Source organism: Crocuta crocuta, unplaced genomic scaffold (assembly GCF_008692635.1).
Source record: "Crocuta crocuta isolate KB4526 unplaced genomic scaffold, BGI_CrCroc_1.0 scaffold29, whole genome shotgun sequence".
Taxonomy (NCBI): Eukaryota; Metazoa; Chordata; class Mammalia; order Carnivora; family Hyaenidae; genus Crocuta; species Crocuta crocuta.
In genome coordinates, this window is record NW_027533280.1 from 185692 (window position 1) to 207480 (window position 21789).

Here is a 21789-nt window from a genome sequence, read left to right on the forward strand (position 1 = left end):
GTCATCTGTGAAATGGGGGTAGAAAGCCATCTACAAGGAGATTTGGATAGATGGGAGGCGTCACCTGTGTGTGGTCCAGCACCCATACTCAGTATCAGACCATTTCCAGGATTCTCAGGAGGGGAAGGTCATGGGAAGTGAAGACATCAGTGAGTTAGTAACAACATCTCAGGAGTAAGGAAGTTCTATTTACTTATTTATTTCTTTATTTTTTTGAGAGAGAGAAGAGGGGTGGCTTGCAAAGAGAGAGGGAGAGAGAGAATCCCAGACAGGCTCCACCTCAGTGCAGACCCCGATGCGGGGCTCGATCCCAGGACCCTGGGATTATGACCTGAGCTGAAATCAAGATGTTGTCCAATGCTCAACCCAGTGAGCCACTCAGGGCCCCAGGAAGACCTGCTGTATAAAAGGTTACTACCGTTACTTAGGGTAGCGTGTTTGTTTATTCCTGGAGAGGTGACACTAAGTGGACCTGAACATACAAGCAGTTTAGAGTCAGGGAAATATTCTTCCGCCTTGGCTCCGTCTGTTCAGGGCCACAGCCCTCCTTCCAAGCTCGAGTCCTTAGGATCCGAGTGGGAAGATGCAAGGCAGCGTGTCGAGAACAGTGACAATGTCCAGAAAACTGATCCCCGTCAGAACACTCACTGAACCAGAGTTTGGCTGTTAGAGTCCCTCCAGCAGTGACTGTTGAGAGCCCAGTGCTATGTTAATGACAGATGAGAATCTGAAGGCCCGTCGTGGAGGAAGGAGAAAAATAAATACGTTTTCAGAAAGAGACCAGAGAAATCTGCGGCGATTAATACCTGGATTTGGCCTCTGAATGCTTGGCTCTCCTGGCGCTCGAGTGGAGATAAACGCTGGTCATTGCTAATTCCTTACATAAAATTCCATCTGAACAGAGGCGGGTGACAGCTTTGTTCACTTAAGATGCTCTTTTATTACGATGCTATAATTATAACGGAAAGGGCCCTTTGGCTGTCTTTATGGAGACAGCGATCATAACAATAATGGAACCGCAGTTACAGGGGCTGCACTCGACCCTACCTGGGAGGGTGCTGTACAGAAGTGTCAGGGGCCGGGGCTGAGGCCACCAACAAGGCTCTTAACATTAATGATTTTTTTAAGTTTATTTATTTGTTTCTTGAGAGACAGAGAATGAGTGTGGGAGGGGCAGAGAGAGGGGGAGAGGGAGAATCCCAAGCAGGCTCCGCACTGTCAGCTTGGAAGGTTCTTAGCAGAGGACCCAGCAGACAGGAAGAAAGGGGCCTGTGAAAGGAAGGATTCAGACCCACACAAGCGATCTTCGTCACGTAGTTGACAGCCGCCTTTTGTCTGCGGCTAGCAGATCCGCAGCTTGCCGGTTTGTTCTAGACTGTGCAGTGCTAATAGCAGAGCCCCAAAGAGCTTAATCCTGCCGCTTGAGAAAACCAGGGTCTTCAAGCCCATCAGGGTCTCAGGTGCCATTTCACGCCCTCGCCTGTAGGTGAGTGGGTGTGGATCTCACTTTACAAGCGTGGGTTTAGGAGAATTTTCCAAAAACAGTAACTTCGCTTTCTGTTCTGCATCTCCACGCCATTTCTTTTCCGAGCCCCATCCAACCAAGCCTGGATGGGGGTTAGTCTCAGCCCCCACCCGCCCGCGTTTCCGTGTCCAGGACCAGAGGCAGAAGTAGCATCAAGACATTGAATCCTCAACTTGGTCCAAAGAAGCTGGTGTCCTTGACGCCATAGCTTGGATTTAAATCCTCGCCTGGCTCCGAATTTTGCTCTACAATCTATACTCCTTCTCTGCATATGTGGGTAGTTGGATTGGAGCCAAGTAGGAAAAGTAACTTCTAGCAAGTGGAGACTGGCCCCTGTTGCCTGTAATCCATTTAGGCAGTAATGTTTCTCTGCATGTGTCAAAGCAAAGAACATTTTGTATGTGAGTTTTAGCCACTCAGCTGTGTTTGTTTTCCTAACCAGTGAGTGCACTCCTCTCATTTATCTCAGGGCCTTCTCTTCCTAATATTGTGAAGTGGATTCAACAGGAACGTTCATTTATAAACGAGAAAGTGACCAAGTCTCTGGGATTTTCGGGGTTTGCCTTTGTTAAGTGCAAACCAGAGATGCTAGAGTTTTCCTGGCTCTGAGGTGTGGCCAGTGCAGTCAGAACGGAAACATAGTTCCTTTCACGTCGGTTTCCCCTAATCTTCGGAATGATACATATTGTAAATGTGAAATTTTACTTTATTCACTTCTAAAACCGCCCTGGGCCGTGCCATGGCGCTAAATCATCAGTGTCTCTTCTTTCTAGAAACTGGGTATTTCTGCCCTGAAGGCCGCTCTGCACTCGTGGAGGAGCCACCCCTGGGCAAGAGCCGTTAAATGGAAGACGCTTCCAGGAGTGTTGCAGCGCCCACCCCCGCTGGGAAGCACCGCGAGGCTGCACGTAACAGGACGGTTCTGGCACAAGCGGTGTGAACCTTACTGCTGGCTGACCTCCGATGAGTCAAGGAGCTTTCGTTTGCAAAATAGGGAGACTGCGGTGCGCACACAAATAGTCACTGTGAGGATTGGAGGTCGTAGCGTGCGCTTTCTCTGAAAGGGAAGGATGAGGAGCGTGGTGCGGAAACAGCCATGAAAGTAGATCTCTATGTATTGATGGGGAACAGCCTTTAAGATTTATAATTGAGCAAGACAAAGTGAGGGCCAGGACTCAGGGTAGGGTCTGTCCCATACGTCTATTTTTAATGGTGGTAAATACTTGGATATGCGCCGCATATAGTTCTGGAAGAGCACGCACACACAACTGAATAACGACTCTCTGTGGAAAGCAGGGGGTCACGGAAAAGCTGTAAGATAACGTGAAGAAAATTAAAAAATTGTACTTTCGCCCTGTATGCTCCTTTGTGCTGTGTAATTTACTTTTATCATGGGCATTATATTTTTATCACGGATAAATACGGGTTTATTTTATTGTCCCCTCCTTAAATAACAATAACAGCGTGTATATTGCAAAACATGTCTCTCCTTTGTGCCTGACGTCAGCCTACGGACTTACTCCATGTTGTTTCATTTAATCTTCATGGCATTCCCCCAGGAAAGGGACCTATTAAATAGTCCTGTTTTGCAGATTGAGAAATGGAGGCTGGTGGCTTAAACATTACCTGTGGACACACAGATACACAGATGTCACACTGCGTGCTAACCGTCCACACTCACTGATGACTGCCGGACTCTGAGCTCTTTCCATTTCAAACAGGCTCTGGGCTCCATCTTACGCATGTACCTTTCTGACCCAGGAGTACACATCTCTAGTGTTTTAAAGGTTATTTCAAGGAAAACTAGGCTATAAATGTAAGATAATTTCCAGCAGAAAAGTTTTTATTGGAGTTTAAGCACCTCAGACTTATTTTGTGTTTTAACTTTTTTCAGTATCAATAACCAAAGAACGAAATCTTATTCATTTTTCCAAATTGCTGAAATTATTTAAAAAATTTTTTAATGTCTTTATTTTATTTTGAGAGAGAGACAGAGTGCAAGTGGGGAGGGGCAGAGAGAGAGGGAGTCACAGAATCCAAAGCAGGTTCCAGGCTCTGAGCTGTCAGCACAGAGCCCAATGCAGAGCTTGAACCCACGAACCGTGAGGTCACCACTTGAGCCGAAGTCGGACGCTCCACCAACTGAGCCACCCAGGCGCCCCAGTTTTTAAAAAACAGCAGTTTTGTTTTTCACAGCAGCTAATTTCTGGAGCCACGTTACCATTTTGGACTGAATTGCCTGATGATAATTTGCATATCATTAAGTAATTGCTTGCAAATTTCACCAGTAAAGTGCAGCTTGGAGCAGTGACATTTTCCTCAAGCAAGTCATTCAGTGAAGGCAGCTTGCATTTATTGATCTAAAATTAAGTAAATATTTGACAAAATCCACTGTGTGTCTGACTTGGGGGAACAAAAGGAACTCAGTCTCCGGGGCTGGACATAAACTTCCCGGAACTGTCATGTTTCACTTGGTAAATCTTGCTATACGTGGTTAACCTTAACAGTAATTACGATCTCTCTCTCTCTCTCTCTCTCTCTCATTTATTTATTTTTTTTTTTTTGCAAGGAAGTATCTGGATGGAATACTTAGTGATGGCATTCAAAATCTACGTTTTTCCTGTTCTCGGATTGCTCACTAGGAGAAAAGGAAGCGATGGGTCTCATAAGTAAAACAATACTAATTTAGCATAGCCTTAGAGAAACATAAAATTTTCTATTTACTTACTTAAGGACAAGAAATATGAAGCTATTTACTAACGATGACTAATCTTCTTTTCGGTTCTATATTAGGGCCCATTAAGGACGAGAGCTGAGGGAGAGAGAAACAGCCCACAGAAAGAAGACAGACTGGCGGCCCAGGCAGGAATCGCGAGCCCCGGTCTGTCTGGTCCGGGCCCCATCCCACAAGGAACGTTTACTCCAGCTGCCGAGGGAGACAGAAGAGCTGCGTGGTCTCATCCTGCTTCACCCGCGAGTCGGTCAGAGACGGGAGAATCAGGGGCAAAGGAAGCAGAAGAGAGACACACAGGGAGGCATCTGGACGGGGAAGGGGACTTCCAGCTTGTGGAAGGGATCCGTCGGGGAGCGTACAGAACTGCTTTTCTTTTTTCTTTTTAATTTTTTTAATGTTTATTCATTTTTGAGAGATGGAGAGAGACAGAGCGCGAGTGGAAGAGGGGCAGGGGCAGAGACAGAGGGAGAGACAGAATCGGAAGCAGCTCCAGGGTGTGAGCTCCGAGCCTGGAACTGTCTCTCTCTCTCCGTCCCTCCCCTATTACATTCTGTGTCTCTCTCTTAAAAATAAATAAACATTAATTGAAAAAAATAGAATAGGATAGGATAGGATAGGATAGGATAGAATAGAATTTATAGGCGAGAAGTTTGGGCCAAGAATTTCTGTCTGTTTGTCCAAATGCTCAGTGGGGTAAGTGCCCAACTCTTGATTTCGGCTCACGCCGTGATCTTGAACTTTGTGCGGCAACTCTGCATTTACAGGAGCACCTGTGGCCCTTACGGGGCCCGCACCTGCGGGTCACGGGTGTGCAAGCCGACGTGCCAGGCTGAGCTCCCCGGGAAGGTTTCTGGCTGACAAAGGAAGGGGTTCAGGAGGAGGCGACCACGCTCTCCGTCCATTTCTGCTGCAAACGCATCCTCCGCTCCAGGACTGCTCAGGGGTAAGTCATGTTTTCCAGACTTTTGAGGGAATGAAAGAATGTGAGACCAAGTGAGTGATGAGTCCCAGGAGGTGAGTATCGGTGGATGGGAGTTAATCACCTCCACGAAGTCCATCTTCTGTCCATCGGACTGAGTTACAACGGGGAAGACAGGTGGGACCACACAGCGACCGTAGGGGACAAGGCTTGGGCGTGTCCCCTGAAGTGGGGACCCATCCTAACGTCAGCCTCAGTCCTCCAGGACATGGACTTCAGGGCACAGAGGACGTCCCTTGCGAGTGCCGCCTGTGAAGGGGAGGGGAAGGGAGCTCGGTGGGAAGGGAGACACTTACTGTCGTGCAGGTATGGCTTCTGCCCCCGGAGAGGCTCAGGTGGGCAGACCCCAGACCCGAGCGCGGTGCTGGGAGCACGGGCCAGCCCGGCTGGGGCCCCTGTGCACAGAACCCCCCCGGGGACAGGGGTCCGCTTGGGTGACACGGCCTGGCCCGCCCCCAGCTGTGCTGCTCAGGGGCACAGGGGACAACCGGCCGCAGCCCAGGCACCTGCCAGTGACTGTCCTTCCTGAAGGGAGACCTGACCACAGCCCAACGGCACATCAGCCACACACGCCTTTCCAAAATATTTGATGTGAAATATCATGTGATACTACTGTTTTATTAATACTATGAAGTACCATGTAAAAATCCCCTAATAGCCAATCATTTTAGGAAAATCAAGTAGACCATGTAAATAAAAAATAAGACAAACAAGCTGCTCAGTCTCTATGCCACTCAAAGTTTAGGGGCGTCTGGGTGGCTCACTCAGGTAAGCATCCGACTTCGGCTCAGGTCATGATTTCCTGGTTCACAAGTTCAAGCCCCGCGTCAGGTTCTGTGCTGACAGCTCAGAGCCTGGAGCCCACCTCGGATTCTGCGTCTCCCTCTCTGTCTGCCCCTCCCTCGCTTGTGTTCTCACACTCTCTCAAAAATAAATAAACATTAAAAAATTAAAAACAAAACATTTGAGTATTTCAGTGTTATTTCCACGCACACGTAAACCTGTCCCTAAGGAGTTCTGTGAGGTGGGAGAGTTACAACAGCGTTGCTTTCAGTTGTTAAGTAATTTCGGTTTCAAATAACGTTGCAAATATGACGTCACATGTGCAAAAGATATGATCCCAAACCAATTTTAACAGGCGACAATGAAGGAGGTTACCGTGGTTCTCTGATTTATGACACACGGGTGTCAGGCCAAGTTTCCACGATGCACCCGCGTCTTACAGACCGAACTCCATTGCGGCCTGGTCATGGCATTCGGAGCCTGCGCTGAACTCTGCTGACCGGAAGCAGTTTTCTAGCATAGGCCTCATTTGCGGGGCTATAATGCTCAGCTCCACAAGGTATGTGAGAACCTCTCAGAGGCCAAGCCAGTAGCTTTTTACCGCGTCTCCTCTCCTAAAAGCAATACCCCATTTGTTCTTTGAATCCCCTGCATCTTCTGAATTTGAAAAGACATCTGCTGCCCCTCATTCCCGGTCAGTTCTGGATGACCGCGTGCCGTTCAGACAACAGGCACACGGCCGGGCAGGAGCGGGTTTCAGTAAAAGCCTAAAAATTAAGACTTGAGTTGTTTCCCCCGACTCTGCCCCCAAATTAATTCACAGCACGTGCAAAAGCCTTTTCATGGAAATAAGCGAGCACGTGGCCACGATTCATTTTATTTGTCACATTGTGAGCCTGTCGCTGTGACTTCCATGATTTTTCTTCCTCTTTGATACCTTTTTAACAAAACCTTTGATGTACAGTTATTTATATTGCGTGGGTTTTCTCTGTCAGCCATTTACATGGGAAGATTTAGTGAGAAATGAAATCACTGTTTCCCTATTTGCAAGAAAGGTAATGAGCAAAAATGCGAACTTCTTGTCACACACAAACAAACAAGCGTGCGTGCACACACGCACGGCATTTGTGGAAATGGTGGGGATGGATGAGCTGTGGTTTTGCACTGCAGCCTGAGTAGCCTTCTTCTCGGTCATCTTGATGCCGTCAGAACAGTAAACATTCTCTCCCTTGGAAAAAAGAAAAGAGGGAATCTAAGACCCTCAAGAAAGTAGAAAGACAGACGGTATCAGATGTTAACACAAAACTGAGTAAGTTCCAAGAAGGAAATACTTTTATTAAATAGTGAAGAGAGGTGCTGTTTTCTAGTAACGAAATGTTTTCCTTTTTCTTCTGCTCCTGTTTTCTTTTCCCACTTAAAGGAGTGCATGACAGTGACCCTGGCGATGAGTTGGGATGTGTATACGTTTGGTTTTGACATCCAAGGAATGAAATGGGTGCCTTTCCTGCCCTTCTGCGGACATGAGCCATCGCAGGCGCCCACTTCCATAGAATAACCCTCTNTCTTTGCTGTCAAGGCCGCGCTGGACCACAGACATCACGGCCGCCACCACCATCACGTCCACCGTCACCGCCAAGGTTTGCACCCGTATCTGCCTCCAGGTCCCTCCCAAGGATCTGCTCCCAGGAATAACCCGGTTGCTCCATCTCTTGGTTCGAATGCTGACTTTGCCTCCAAGTGACCGTGTGGTTTCCAGGAGGTCACCCTGTCCATTCTGGCTGCCCAGGTAGCCATGTCTCGACTCAGGACCCTGCAGGAGGTGATGCTTAACGTTTCTTCCGCTAGAACTACCTGTGCCCATCATTTGCCAAAGTGACATTTATAAAATACCTGAAGGCTACATGGCAGCCTCAGCAGGAAGAATTATATTTCCTGTGAAACACAGGGCGGTAAATATGTAAAAATCGACACCACGCTGCAGGTGCATGCACAAACGCAAGTAATAGAGAGGGTTCCCACTTTAAAATGTTCTTTCAGGGATGCCGTGGGCGGGGGTGTAAGTCGGATAACAGTCCGACTTGATTTTGGTTCAAGTCATGATCTCAAAGTTCGTGGGTTCAAGCCCCACGTCGGGCTCTGCACTGACAGCCTGGAGCCTGCTTGGGATTCTCTGTCTTTCTCTCTTTCTGCCCCTCTCTGTTCTCTCTCTCTCTGTCTCTCTGTCTCCCACTATTTCTCCAAATAAGTAAATACACATTTAAAAAATAAAATAAAGTTTTCTTTCAAAGTTGTGAGATATTCATTCACTGTTTTCCTAAGTAATTACCAGGTATCTCAATTAGGTTTTGATAACCAACCAAACCCTAAGTGGCTTAAAAGAGCAATCATGAACTAGAGCACATTCTGTGAGCATTGCTCACAATTCTGCAGGCTGGTGGCTTGGGCCAGGTTTGGCTGGACAGCTTGTCCATGCCTCCTACGGCGTGGGCTGTCATCAGGCAGTTCTCGTGTCTACTGACAACTGGCCATACTCACATGTCGTTCATGATGCAAAGAAAAATATGATCCATAAGGAGGAGAACATCAATCCATAGAAATAGACACAGAGATGAGACAGCATAGAATCAGCAGAAGCTATTAAAATAGCTGTTGTGAAGGTGCTCCATGTGCCCAAGGAACTGCAGGTACATGTGTCAGTAGAAATATGGAAAGAAAGACCCAAATTAAACTTCTAGAAATGAAGCATAGATAGATAGATAGCTCTCTTAGGCCAGATAAATATTGCAGACTTTAGGCCAGACGGTCTCTGCTGTGAGCCATCGCCTCTGCTCTCGCGTGGGCAAGCACCTTGAAAGTTAAGTGAAGCCTTGGGAACGGCACCTTCCAGCCAGACTCTATAAAAGCAGTAGGTAGATTCGAGTTGGCTCTCGGGCCACGGTTTGCAAGACCATCTTTAAGCTGCGGAGACCTGAGGATCAGTAACCCAGCATGGCTTCACCCATCTTGCTGGATCCAAGCACCACCCTTCCCTGGACATCCTATTAGGTACGCAAACACGATGCTGAACAAGGGCGTCTCTAACCTCAAGGAACCGGGTGTCTGGTAAGAATGGCTACGAAGTGCTGGAGAGCCAGTGCCCTTGGAGTAGCTGATGGATGCTGTCACCTAGCATCACAGAAGACGAATATTCTACTCAAACGTGTCTTGGCCTCATATGCATTTCCCCCAATATACCTCGTTGTTGTAATAACCTCTCATTCATGACAGAACATGAATGACTGCTCACCTTCCTGGACTTTTCCTGCTGCCTTTCATCTCACCCACCCCTAAAAGTGAGCATGGGAGCCGCCCCGGGTCCTGTCCGCCAGCAAGTGCGCTGTGCACATGTTTCTTTGGATCCAGCTCTCCCTTCAGACAGGGATCCATCCAGTAAATAGCAGACAAATTTGATGTCTTGAGTCATTTGCAAGTAGTCTTCTAAGTCACCACTGAGCTTGGAAGAAATGTGTACTCTTCAGGACACAGACATGCATTTAGATCATCTTATTACCCCCTATATGCGAATTCCAAACTATCTAAAGAAATTGACTTCAAGATAGCATTAGGGTTTTTACATGGATGGTGGGATTCGGTGTAACAATCACTTTTCTTTTTTTCTTTTTTTAATATTTATTTATTTTTGAGAGACAGGGGGTGGGGGAGGAGCAGAGAGAGAGGGAGACACAGAATCCGAAGCAGGCTCCAGGCTCTGAGCTGTCAGCACAGAGCCCGACGCGGGGCTCAATCTCAGGATGCACAAGATAATGACTGACTGAACTGCCCAGGCACCCCTAATAATCACTTTTCCATGTAATTTTTGATGTCTTCCAAATTTTCCCTAGCGAATGTATATTACACTGATACTAAAAAAGGAATTTATATGAAAGGACATGAATTGCTATTGCTATTTTAATAAGTCTTCTGATTGTTGGACACCTGCTACATTTGGCACCAACTGCACATTCGACGTCTGCAGAATTCTCCAGAGCTGAGTTGGTGAATTGGGCTCGAGCTTCTATGCACACTCCCCCCCCCATACCCCCCAGAGAGAGGTTTGCCTCAGGTTACTCGGTGAGAGGAGGTCAGAGAGCAGAGCTTTGTGTCAGAGAGTTAGGACTGATTATTTTTTTTAATTACCTTCTTTTTTTTCTTATGTTTTTATTTATTTCTGAGAGAGAGAGAGAGAGCGTGAGCAGGGGAGGGTCAGAGAGAGGGGGAGACCCAGAATCTGAAGACAGGCTCCCGGCTCTGAGCTATCAGCCCAGAGCCCGACGCAGGGCTCGAACCCACGAACCGCGAGATCATGACTTGAGCCGAAGTTGGATGCTTAACCGACTGAGCCACCCAGGCGCCCCAAGTTAGGACTGATTATTAACATCCGCTTTGGACATAGGAGGGGTGGGCGTGGCCCTGCACCTTGCTGCCCCAAATTTACCGCGCCGAGCTAAGACAAGAGTGATTATGCATCCTTACAGACGCTGTAAGCGTCCACCTAAATCATTTTTGTTTCACAGAAGAAACTCCATGTTAGCAGAATACATAGAAAGCCAGTACTGCGACTCACCCTTCTACCATGAAGTCCTCACCAGCCTGAGTCTAACGTGTGACACTCAGAGCACTGGCTGAGCGGCACCAGGTAGCAGAGACTGAACGAGGCCCTAGACACGATGGCGTCTCTCTTATTACCGCTGCGTGAGTAACACTGAAGGGAATATTAAAAATGCCACTGAACATGTATTCATAGATGCAAATCATGTTTCCAGAAAATAAATTGGGAAATTAAACTCATCAGCTCAACCCTAAGCTAAAAATTACATGATGAATCCTTACTCTGTTTTCCTTTAGGCAGTGGATAGACTCTCCAAAATTTGAATCTGATGGGTTCCTAAATGAATTGTTCCAGGAAAGCAATACTTTCAATCTTGCATATTTTACCACAATCGCAGGGCAGGAAAGCCATTTAGTCACCCAGTTAGGGGTGCGTTCTCACAGAGTAATTTATTTCTCCCCATCTAAATGACGTTGTATCACCCTTCAAAATTATCCCTTTTGATAGCATTATTGAATTGTAATTGACCTGTATTAAATTTTGTATATTTAAAGCATATAACTGGATCCATTTCTACATTTACGTCCACGAAAGCTTTCCCACGATCAAGAAGACACGTGTCCGTGGCTCTCAGCGTTTCTCATTGTCCCTTCCAGACTCTTTCCTTCTGCCCTCAGCAACTGCCGATTGGCTTCCTGTTGTTGATTAGTTGACATATTTTATTTTATTTTTTTTAAATATTTTTATTTATTTCTAGGAGAGAGAGAGAGAGAGAGACAGCGTGAGCAGGGGAGGGGCAGACGGAGAGGGAGTCACAGACTGTGAGACAAGCTCCAGGCTCTGAGCTGGCAGTCAGCACAGAGCCCGACGTGGGGCTCGAACCCACGAACCGCGAGATCATGACCTAAGCGAAAGTCGGACGCTTAACCGACTAAGCCACCCAGGCGCCCCGATTAGTTGACATATTTTAAAGTTTATACAAATGGAATGACGCAGCCCCTCTTGTCTGCCTCCTTCCGCTCAGCACATTTGTTTGGACATCCCTTCCTGTGGTTGGGGAGAGCGATTGTCGATTCCTTCTCACTGCTGAGTAGTAAGGACTCCGTCCTAGGGCTGCGCTGCCACATATCTGCGTACCTGTTGATGGACCTTGGAGATGTTTCCAGTGATCAATCTGTACACAGTCACATAAAATGTGTGAACACCTCCTTTTATTTCTCCTGGGTAAATACTTTGGGGTGTAGTAGTTGAGTCATAAGGTAAGTGCATATGCCACTTTTAAAAAAGAAATCGCCAGACTGATTCCACACGTTCCAAAGAAAGTGCATTGTTACATCTGCACAAGGAAGGTCTGAGGGTCACAGTGGTCCTGCAGCCTCACCAAGAGTTGACATGGTCACTGGTTTTAATCTTGGGTATTCGTCTTTAAAATCTTTTTTTTAAATGTTTGTTTATTTGTTTATTTATTTATTTATTTTGAGAGACAGAGAGAGCCAGGGAGGGAGAGCAAGGGAGGGGCAGAGAGGAGAGAGAGAATCCCAAGCAAGCTCTGTGCTAACAGCCCTGAACCTTGATATCATGACCTGAGCTGAAATCAAGAGTCAAGATGCTTAACCTACTGAGCCACCCAGGTGCCCCTAACTTGGGGTTTTTTAATAGTAATAGCAGCAGAGTGGTGTCTCTTGTGGTTTTAATTTGCATTTCCCCTGTGGCTAATGATGTTTAGCATCTTTACAGACTTTATTTTACATCTTACTTTTTAAATGTTTATTTGGTTCTTTTGAAAGAGAGCACAAGCTAGGGAGAGAGAGTGAGAGACAGAGAGAGAATGAGAGAGAGAGGAGAGACTGAGAACCTCAAGCAGGCTCTGCACTGTCAGCACAGAGCCCGACACAGGGCTTCATCCCACGAACCTCAAGATCATGACTTGAGCCGAAATCAAGAGTCAGACGCTTAACTGCCTGAGCCACCCAGGCATCCCAATTTTCCATCCCTTAAAAATGTTTTTTGTTAGGTTACCTGGCTTCATATTATTTGGGGGGAGTTTGTCTGTGCTGTGGACGCAGGCCCTGTGTCAGACACATGCAATATTCAGAGCATTTACACCTGCCTATGTCTTGTCTATTTATTCCCTTAACAGCTGCTTTTGAACAGCAGGTCTTAATTTTCTTAAGTCAGATGCATGCTTGTATTCGTGCGTTGTGTGTAGTAAAGGACCCTCTGACTTTCGTGTCAGCTGACAAAATTTTCTCCTAAATTTCCTGAGCAGCCCGGGTCTATGGCCGGCATTGAGTTCGAGCCCCTGTACGACGGGGAATGAGTAAGGACACAGAATTCTTGCAGCTCTCCCTTCTCAGCCCCACAAGCCCTGGTCTCCCCAAGCTCCGCCTGGCCGTCCGCTTCCACCTCGCAGCCCGGACATCCTCTCGGGCAGCCCTTACTCTCCCCTCTCCGGGACGGCCGTCCCACTGCCTGACGCCCAACGTCCGAAACTCCCGTTTCACGGATTTTCTCCTCTTGTCCGTGTTGTCGAAGCCAGAAGGGTAAATTCAGGCTTTGTTATTTTATCTTGGCCAGAAACAGAAATTCCTTTAGGTGAAGGAACACAAATAAAATTAAAGTGAATGTATCCGGAACAATTAAACGTATTTTAAAAAATCGATTCCCTGCTAGTATTAAAAAACCACAGCACATTCTAGAAACCACAGAGTCATAGGCTATCAGTGGCTGGCAGGAGCCCAAGGTCGTGCTTGACGTACATACAGAGTTTGTGCGGCAAACCGCTCTCCTCCTCAGTCGTGATTAACTTTCCTGGCAGCCGCGCTCATCCTTAATACGGGCACCGGAAAGACCTTCACTTACATGAGGGGCGGCATCTGGAGATCAGCCTGAGATGTAAGTCTCCCCAAATTGGTGTCATGCCAGGTGGGTTCATTCCTTCAGCAAAGTGACCTTGCTGTACGGGATTATAAAGGTGCACACTCGTTCACACACACACACGGTGTGTGTACCTGCACCCTGAGTGTGTCAGACACTTAGCATGGCACTTCCAGCACGCCTCATTCCTGCCACCTGTTTGATGTGCTCATAAAGACCGAGATATTGACACGGACGCTATCGTGTGCAGCGCCGCGCAGCCCGTGTGGCTCCTCACACTTCCCCATAAAATAAGCCGAGCATGTAGTTCCCATTGACCTGCCTTTCCTCTTAATGCTTCGTCCAATGCTCCTGAGACTTTGGAAGCTGTAAATGGAGTATCAATTACAGAGAGAAATGAGGAACTACAACGTATGGTTCTGTCCTTATTTGTGGCATTTTAATTTTTAAAAATGTGTTGGGGCGCCTGGGTGGCTCAGTCAGTTAAACATCCAACTTCGGCTCAGGTCACGATCTCATGATTCATGAGTTCGAGCCCCGCGTCGGGCTCTGTGCTGACAGCTCAGGAACCTGCTTCAGATTCTGTGTCTCCCTCTCTCTCTGCCCCTCCCCCACTAGTGTTCTGTCCTTCTCTCTCTCTCAAAAAAATAAATAAATAAACATTTTTTAAAGGTGACTTTTTGCCCATTATCAAGATGCGTTATTTCTTTGTGGTCTTTAGGATCACGGTGTGGGAACGAGAGTAACCAAACTGACCAAACGCAGTAATCCGGCTGCCCGGACACATAGGGGCCTTTGATATTTGATAGCATTGGCCATGACACTCAGTTGGCAAATAATAGCAATTTAATAAATAGATTGGCTTCCTGTACATCAGCATTCCTGCACGTAGGTCCCCAGGTCAGTCCACACACCACCTGCAGCGCAAAGTCTCCTTGCAGAGAAGAACCTTTTATACCAAGATCGGGAAGGGAATCAAGATCACGAAAGTGGCCAAGAGCTAAAATTTCAAGAAATGTGGAAGGAATGACCCGGGAGCCTACAGGGGACTGAAACATGGGAGGGGACAGATGGTATAACTGGAGTGTCAAAGCTGGAGCATTTTAGGAGGGTTGAAAGCGAGGTTCCAGAAATGCTGAGCGACAAGCAGGGCATCCCCCTATCTGCCAGCCGCCGAGTCCTTGCGCACGGGAGATAAACCAGCCGGCCACCTAAAGCCACCAGAGAAACCTGTGTCCCCAGGGGAGGAGGACTCCTCTGAGGGAATTTGGGCTCAAAAGGCAGAGGGGATGTTCCAGAGAAAGAGAGGCTGAAGCGTTTCCTGTGTCAACACGGATTATGAACTGTGCTCAACAAAGTGTGGAAAATCAATGATCTCAAACGAATGTCAGAGTGTAATCCTTGCTATCTATAAGCCAGGTAACGAGGGTTAGATCCTGTCAAGAAATCAGGTCCTGTTGTGGATTAAAAGTTATTCTCTGTGATGAAAGGAGACTTCTCTCGGGGTGCAGCGACCGAAGTGAGACCGATTGATGTAAAATACGTTCAAGGTGAGAAACCATACACTTGCATCCATAGACTACAATCAAGCCTCCGTTTACATTCAGAACATTCCCCTGAAACAAATAAAATAAAAAACAAGCAGACCTAACCAGAAGCCGCATATCCTCAATAATCTAGAAATGATATAAATTTCTTACATCTGGTAGAGTAGCCATCAGGAGCATACAAATTACATAGAAAATCTAATAAAATCCACTAAGCACGTCGGAAACCCCTCCGTGACCACGTCCTTCCCTATTCTGCCTGTCCCTCCCTTGGGCGGCTTCCCATCTCCTGCTTGTTAGCAGCCCAGCACCCCAATCTGCCTGGGGGTCGGGGGGTCCCCTCCAATGACCTGGCTTAGATCATGCTTGGGGCAGAGCCCAGTCCCCGGCCTGCAATCTGGAATCTGGGAATCCACCCGGCCTCCAATATCCTTGATGCAACCCAACTTTCACCTTCCTAGGCTGCCGTGCCCTGAGCCAGCCCCTGTCCCGGCCACTACAGGCTCCTCAGACACACCCCCGTCCCTGCAGACCCCTGGTCCCACAGGTTGGGGGGGGGCGCTGCATGGGGCACCTGCCAGCCCGAAGTGCCCCTGACACTCTGCTACCTCCTCCCCAGGCACCTCCTGGGGTGACGCCCAGCCTCTGGGTCCGGACCAGAACCCGCTCACACAGATGCGAGCCGTCCACAGAATCTAGTGAGTGTCCTGTTGTCCGTGGGATTCGTGCAGGGTGTTCGGCTGTGAGCAAATTTAGGGAACAGATGGCCGACTCTGAGAGCAGAAACCAAGGTCGGGCGACACAGGCCGGTGGGAGACCCAGCCCTGTCCCTGATGCCCCCGCGCCACGTGCAGGGCTCCGTGGCCGTGTCCTGACCTCTGCACTGCACGGAGGTGGGGGCCGGGCACTCCGAGATCACGGGAACACTGTCACCTAGCAGTGGGGTCTTTACCTGAGCACTCGTCCCCATGAGGCCCTTTGCACACGGTTGGTCACTGTATGAGTTAGTGGCTGGCCGTCTCTTCCTGACATTTCATTATTATCTTACTGCAAACTCACTCTGAGAGGGAAGACGTTTCCCGATAACACCCTGTACTCTCGGAAGACCCCAACCGACACCCCAATACTGGAGGTTACTCAACAGCTGCAGGCGCCTAAGTGCCCTTCCCCAAGCTCCAGCGCTTTCTCTGCACCGGCAGACACCCACTGTTCAGAATCTGGTGTATAGTTCCTGGTGGGTGTTCCGATGTGGGGCACGGGGCTGCTGCAGCATACGGATTAAACACCACTGCCCCCCTTCCCCGGTTCAAAGCGACTGTCCACAGAAGAGATGATTCACAGTCAGACTTATAGGCACCCCCGCCGAATGAGTCCCCTTATTTCATATCAAAAGCGCAATGCAATCACTTCATCCCGTCTTTCGTCACTTAGTCTAATACGTCCCACACCACCAGCAGTGCTGACGCATCGCACAGACTTCGTATGTACTTGGTCGATACTGGATCGCTCATGCATTATTCTGGGTTTGGGAGCAGGCCTCCTGTACCGACATCTGTGTAGCTTTCTTGCAAATAATCCATCATTTCTAATTATCATCGATTTCAGATGTGACAAGGTGTTTCATGCCATCAGATGGCGAGGTTTGCCAAACACAAAAATGAAGTTGCTTCTCATTACTAGTTTTGATAATCCTGACTTCATTTACAGCTCCCCAGCCACACATTGAATGTTACTGAAGAATTATGGGGCGCCTGGGTGGCTCAGTCCGTTAAGCGTCTGACTTCGGCTCAGGTCATGATCTCGCGGTTCGTGGGTTCGAGCCCCGTGTCGGGCTCTGTGCTGACAGCTCGGAGCCTGGAGCCTGTTTCAGATTCTGTGTCTCCCTCTCTCTCTGCCCCTCCCTGCCCATGCTGTCTCTCTCTCAAAAGTAAATAAAGCATTTAAAATTTTTTTTTAAAGAATTAAAAATATAAAGAGATGAGCAGAGTTTAGAGCAATGAGTTACATTCAGAATTTGCATTGCTGAATTCGGCAAAAGAAAATCGTTCGATTTTGGGTGGCATGAGCCTCATACAATAACAACACTTTGGCGAACACTTTGGTTCGTATCCACTCTGGGTGTGCGGTTATTTGGGGTTTCTTGGCGGATCTTGGGGGTCAGGGCTGTGACAGCCCCTTCAAGCCACCTGCAGAAGATGTCCCACCATGGTGGATGCAGGCGGTACCGGGAGGCGCGCACGAAGGCCCATGGACTGTTCCACCAGGGGGCGCTGCCCGCCTTTGAAGTCCTTCCCGAGGCTCCAGGATTTGGCTGTTAACTTGAGCTCTGAGAAAAATGTGTGCTTAATCCTCAGAGAACCTTCGCAGCATTTCCTTTGGAAAACATTTGCAACCGAAGCCAATATTCTCTAGAAAACAGAACGCGGACCGCTAGGGTATGTCGTTTGGAGAAACACCACTTTTCAGTAATTGAGAGACAGAAAAGGTTTTATTTTGGCAATATTTGATTCAAACACTAAACTTTTAAAATGCTCTTCATATTCGGAAACCACGGGATTCTTTGCCGGAATACTCAGCCCTAGAAAATAACACCCTTTTTAAAGCACACAAAGCGTGGAGTCCTTACTAGCCAGTGTCTCAAGCGCCTCTCTCCCTGGACGGGCCACGTGCTTGACTTCGCCCGCGGGCTGCTGGGCTCGGGCATTTATTTGGAAATGGCCATCGTTACCGGGACAGGGACAGGCCTCCCCGTCGTCTAAGTGGGGCTCACGGGATGTGCTGGTTTCAGGATGACAGACGGCACAAAATAGGCCCCAGGGGTCTCGGTCAAGGGCCGGGGGCTCCATGGAGCTGCATCCACGGGCAGGGGCCCCACACGTGTTTCTGACCGGCAGCCGCAGCAGGCGCCCTTCCCCGGGGGGCGTGGAGGCCCAGGCCTGCTGCTGGGCTTCCCCGGCCCCTCTCTGAGCCGCTGCCCCCCAGTGCAGCCGGGGGCGCCCCTTTCCTTGGCCCTCTCCTCCGCCCGCCCTCTGCCCTGCGGACCCCTCTGCGCCCTCTCCCGGGCCCCTGTCTGTCCCAGGCTCACAAACTCAAGGGAAGGTTGGCGCGAGCGAGTGTATCGACAGGGCGGTTGGCTCCAGGCCGTGGAGATACTCCGCCTCGTCGGCACCCCCCTCCTGGGGACCCACGGTCTCCATTACACCGTCGCGTGTGCGGTGAGAATAAGTCCTGTCAAAAGTGTAAACCCCAGGGGCGCCCGGTGGCTCAGTCGGTTAAGCGTCTTGACTCAGGGTTTCAGCTCAGGTCATATCCCAGTTTCAGGAGGTTGAGCCCCGCCTCAGGCTCTGTGCTGATAGTTGGGATTCTCTCTCTCTCTCCCTCTAGCTCTGCCTTTCCCCTACTCATGCGGTCTCTGCCTCTCTCAAAATAAATAAATAAACTTCAAAAATTTAAAAAAAAAGTGTAAACTCCATTTTTGGCTATACATATATAGTCTATACATGACTATAGATCCATTAGTATATAAAATATGTATACACGTGTATGCATATATATATGCACGTGCATATATAAATATGTATTAGTCTACATATTGTATATTTCTTATTTATATATTAAGAAATATATAAAGCATATATTCATAAATACATACCTAATATATACTTTATATATTTACTAATACATAGTATATAAATCTCCATACCTTATACATATATACGCATATGCATATAGACATGCATATATATACAAATGTGTGTGTTATACATGTGTGTATACATGTACATATAGTTTGTACTGTATGTATACATACATGCGTGTGTCTATTCACCTACTTACCTGACAAGGCAGCATAGGTTTGAAACTACAGAGAACGGTCGAAATGGTTTGAACATTTCCAGTGTTTACATTTACCAAATCTGTACTTTCCAAAGCCAAAGGGCCTCTTAACGCTCGACAAACCCTTGCACATGTTGTTTGTAACGTATCGTTATCTCGGGATAATTAGATCCTTGGTAAAGCTGTTTGCCGCATCCTACATGCTTTGTCCAGCTGAGGTTCCTTAATGACCGTTGGTCCTGCTGGGTGTTGGCTGTGCCCTGTGACGCTGTGCCAGTGAAGGCTGGCAAGGGGCCCCGCCCTGGCCCTGACTCGAAATGACACTCACTGTGCGCCCAGCCCGTGAAGAGGCAGCCGGGCAGACTTTGGAGGCCCCGTAAAGAGCACAGCCTGGGAGTCAGAGAGGCGGGACTTCTCTCCAGCTCTACGACGTAGTAGGTATGAAATTTAATTTTTAAGAAACTCATTTTTCCTCATTTGAAAATGTTAACTTGTCAGACTCTGTTCTTCTTCGCTGGATTGTCGGGGGGGCAAATGAGGCAACGTGTGACAGAATGAGCACTGTTAGTAACACGGTAACCAAGTGATTGTGCTTCTATATCAGCAGCTACGTCTGGATTTCCGAAGTCGGAGGACTGACTTCATGTCATGCAAGTGTCCTCGCACAGCATTGCTTATGGACACATGGCTTAGAGAGTATTTGTAATTTGCATTTATTGAATAAAAAAAATAACCACCCACTTTATACGGTGTTTTTTCAAGAAGAGTCAGTTGGCTCAAAGCAATGGTGATAATTACCTAATCAAAATATATACAAACTTTTGGACATGTTATTCCTCTGATTTAAAGCAAAGCATTTGTTGGGGTCTACTTTTGAATTATGAAAAAAATGTTAATAATGCGTGCATATTTTTCCTTCTTTTGTATCTAAAGGCAATTCTGCAAAATAAAGGTTTACAAAAGCTGGGCTGTTCGAACATGGGTTTTGTTAAATTCCCAGAGTATTTTTGTGACATAATTTTCTTTTTTTTTTTTTAATATATTCTTTATTTCTAGGAGAGAGAGAGAGAGAGAGAGACAGCATGAGCAGGGGAGGGTCAGAGAGAGAGGGAGTCACAGACTGAAACAGGCTCCAGGCTCTGAGCTGTCAGCACAGAGCCCGACGCGGGGCTTGAACCCACGAACCGTGAGATCATGACCTAAGTGAAAGTCAGATGCTCAACCGACTAAGCCACCCAGGCGCCCCAAGTGACATAATTTTCTAAAGGTTAATAGGGTGCTCACTGCCCTGGGCCAGCAGGACCTTCGTAGACCAGTGTCTTGTCCCTGACCTGGGGCTGTAGTTCCACGATGTCACCCTCGAAAACCGCCGTCGACATATCTCATCATCACCTAGACCCTGGCTCTGGGCCGACCCAGCCACCACGCTTACGGTGCGGCTTTTGTCTTCATGAGGCTTGGGAGCAGGGAGCCATCACCTATGCGCGGCCATTCCTACTGATCAGGGGCTCGTGGACTCACTTGTGAAAATGATGGCATCCGTGATGTCCAGAATACTCGTGAATACCTGGGGTCCTCCCGGGAATCTGTGGACGCACCGGGAACCGTAAGTAGGATCTGCCTTGGTCTTTAAGGCGCCTCACACGGGATGGCACACTACCGCCCCGGGGGCCGAATTCTGCCCACAGCCCATTTTTGTCAATAAAGTTTTATTTGAACAGAGCCAGCTCCGTTTGCTTATGTGTTGTTACTGGTTGCTTTTGTGACAAAGGCAGAATGGAATACAGTTGACCCTTGAGTCACCCAGCTTTGACGTGCGTAGGTCCACTGATGCACAATCTTTTTCAGTAAGTACAGCTAGGTACTATAAATGTATTTTCTCTTCCTTATGATTTTCTTTAATGACATTTTCTTTTCTCTAGCTTCCTTTATTGTAAAAATACAGTGCGTAATACATAGAACACAGAAAGCGTGGCTGATTGTGTTATCGGTCAGGCTTCCAGTCAACCATAGGTTTTTAGTAGTTATGTTTCTGGGGAGTCAGAAGTTACATGTGATTTTGAGGGTGCCGGGTGAGAGGGTTGGGGGGTCGGCACTTCTAACTCACATTGTTTGGGGGTTGACACTACCACCTGATACAATTCCCGCTTCTACTTCTTCAATGTGGCAAGAACTCAGAGAACTTCATGAAGCGTTCTGAGCAAAAATTGCTTCAGTATGTTTATGATTTTTTTTTTCGAAATGATGGTCATCTATTGTACCTAATTCGACAGGATACGTTTTTAGCCATTTGTATTTTATCCAGTTTTTCCAATGGATTCAATTTGGTTTTCAAAGGCTCAACCTTTCTTATTCTTCACACTCCATTCTCCTTGTTCGTAAAGGATCTGATTATTGTACGCGAGTAGATGACAGGCAGGCGTCCCCAAATGCGTCTACTGCACGGAGGAAAACCAATTTGCTGATGGATGAACTCGGGATGGATTAGAGCGGATGAACGATGAATGCTGGGCGCACGGGGAGGGGCCATCCTGACTGCACAAGATCCAGGTGAGGGTGGTGCCTCCCGGCAGGAAGGAAGGGACAGGTCACTTCTGCCAGACTGTGCAGCTAAATNGCCTGCGCACACCTCTGAGTGACCGACTGGGCGTCTGGTTCCTTATCTGAGTGGGAAAGCTGCCACAGAGGCGCAGTGACCCTGACCCAGAAGAGTGACGGGCAAAAAGCCCCCAGCCCGGTGCCCTTTGTTAGCGGATGGAAACTTGTAGAAGTGAAGTACGTACATCTTTTCCTGCTCATATTCTCAGCTCAGTGTGCCAGAGAAGCACTGATGGGTTTAAGCCTGAAACTCTCCCACGGCCCTAGGGCCCTGTGTATAGCAGAGGACTCTGATGCTAAGACTGTAATGTCTAAAAGAGT

The 21789-nt window shown here is 47.9% G+C and overlaps 1 long non-coding RNA gene across 1 annotated transcript; it reads left to right on the forward strand.

Annotated features, from left to right (window-relative positions):
• Positions 1–4356: 4356 nt before the first annotated feature.
• On the forward strand, positions 4357–7575 carry LOC144218192 (uncharacterized). Its single transcript, XR_013331074.1, has 4 exons — positions 4357–4506; positions 5024–5202; positions 6377–6580; positions 7442–7575. It is a non-coding gene; the product is annotated as an uncharacterized LOC144218192 (long non-coding RNA).
• The last annotated feature ends 14214 nt before the right edge of the window (positions 7576–21789 follow it).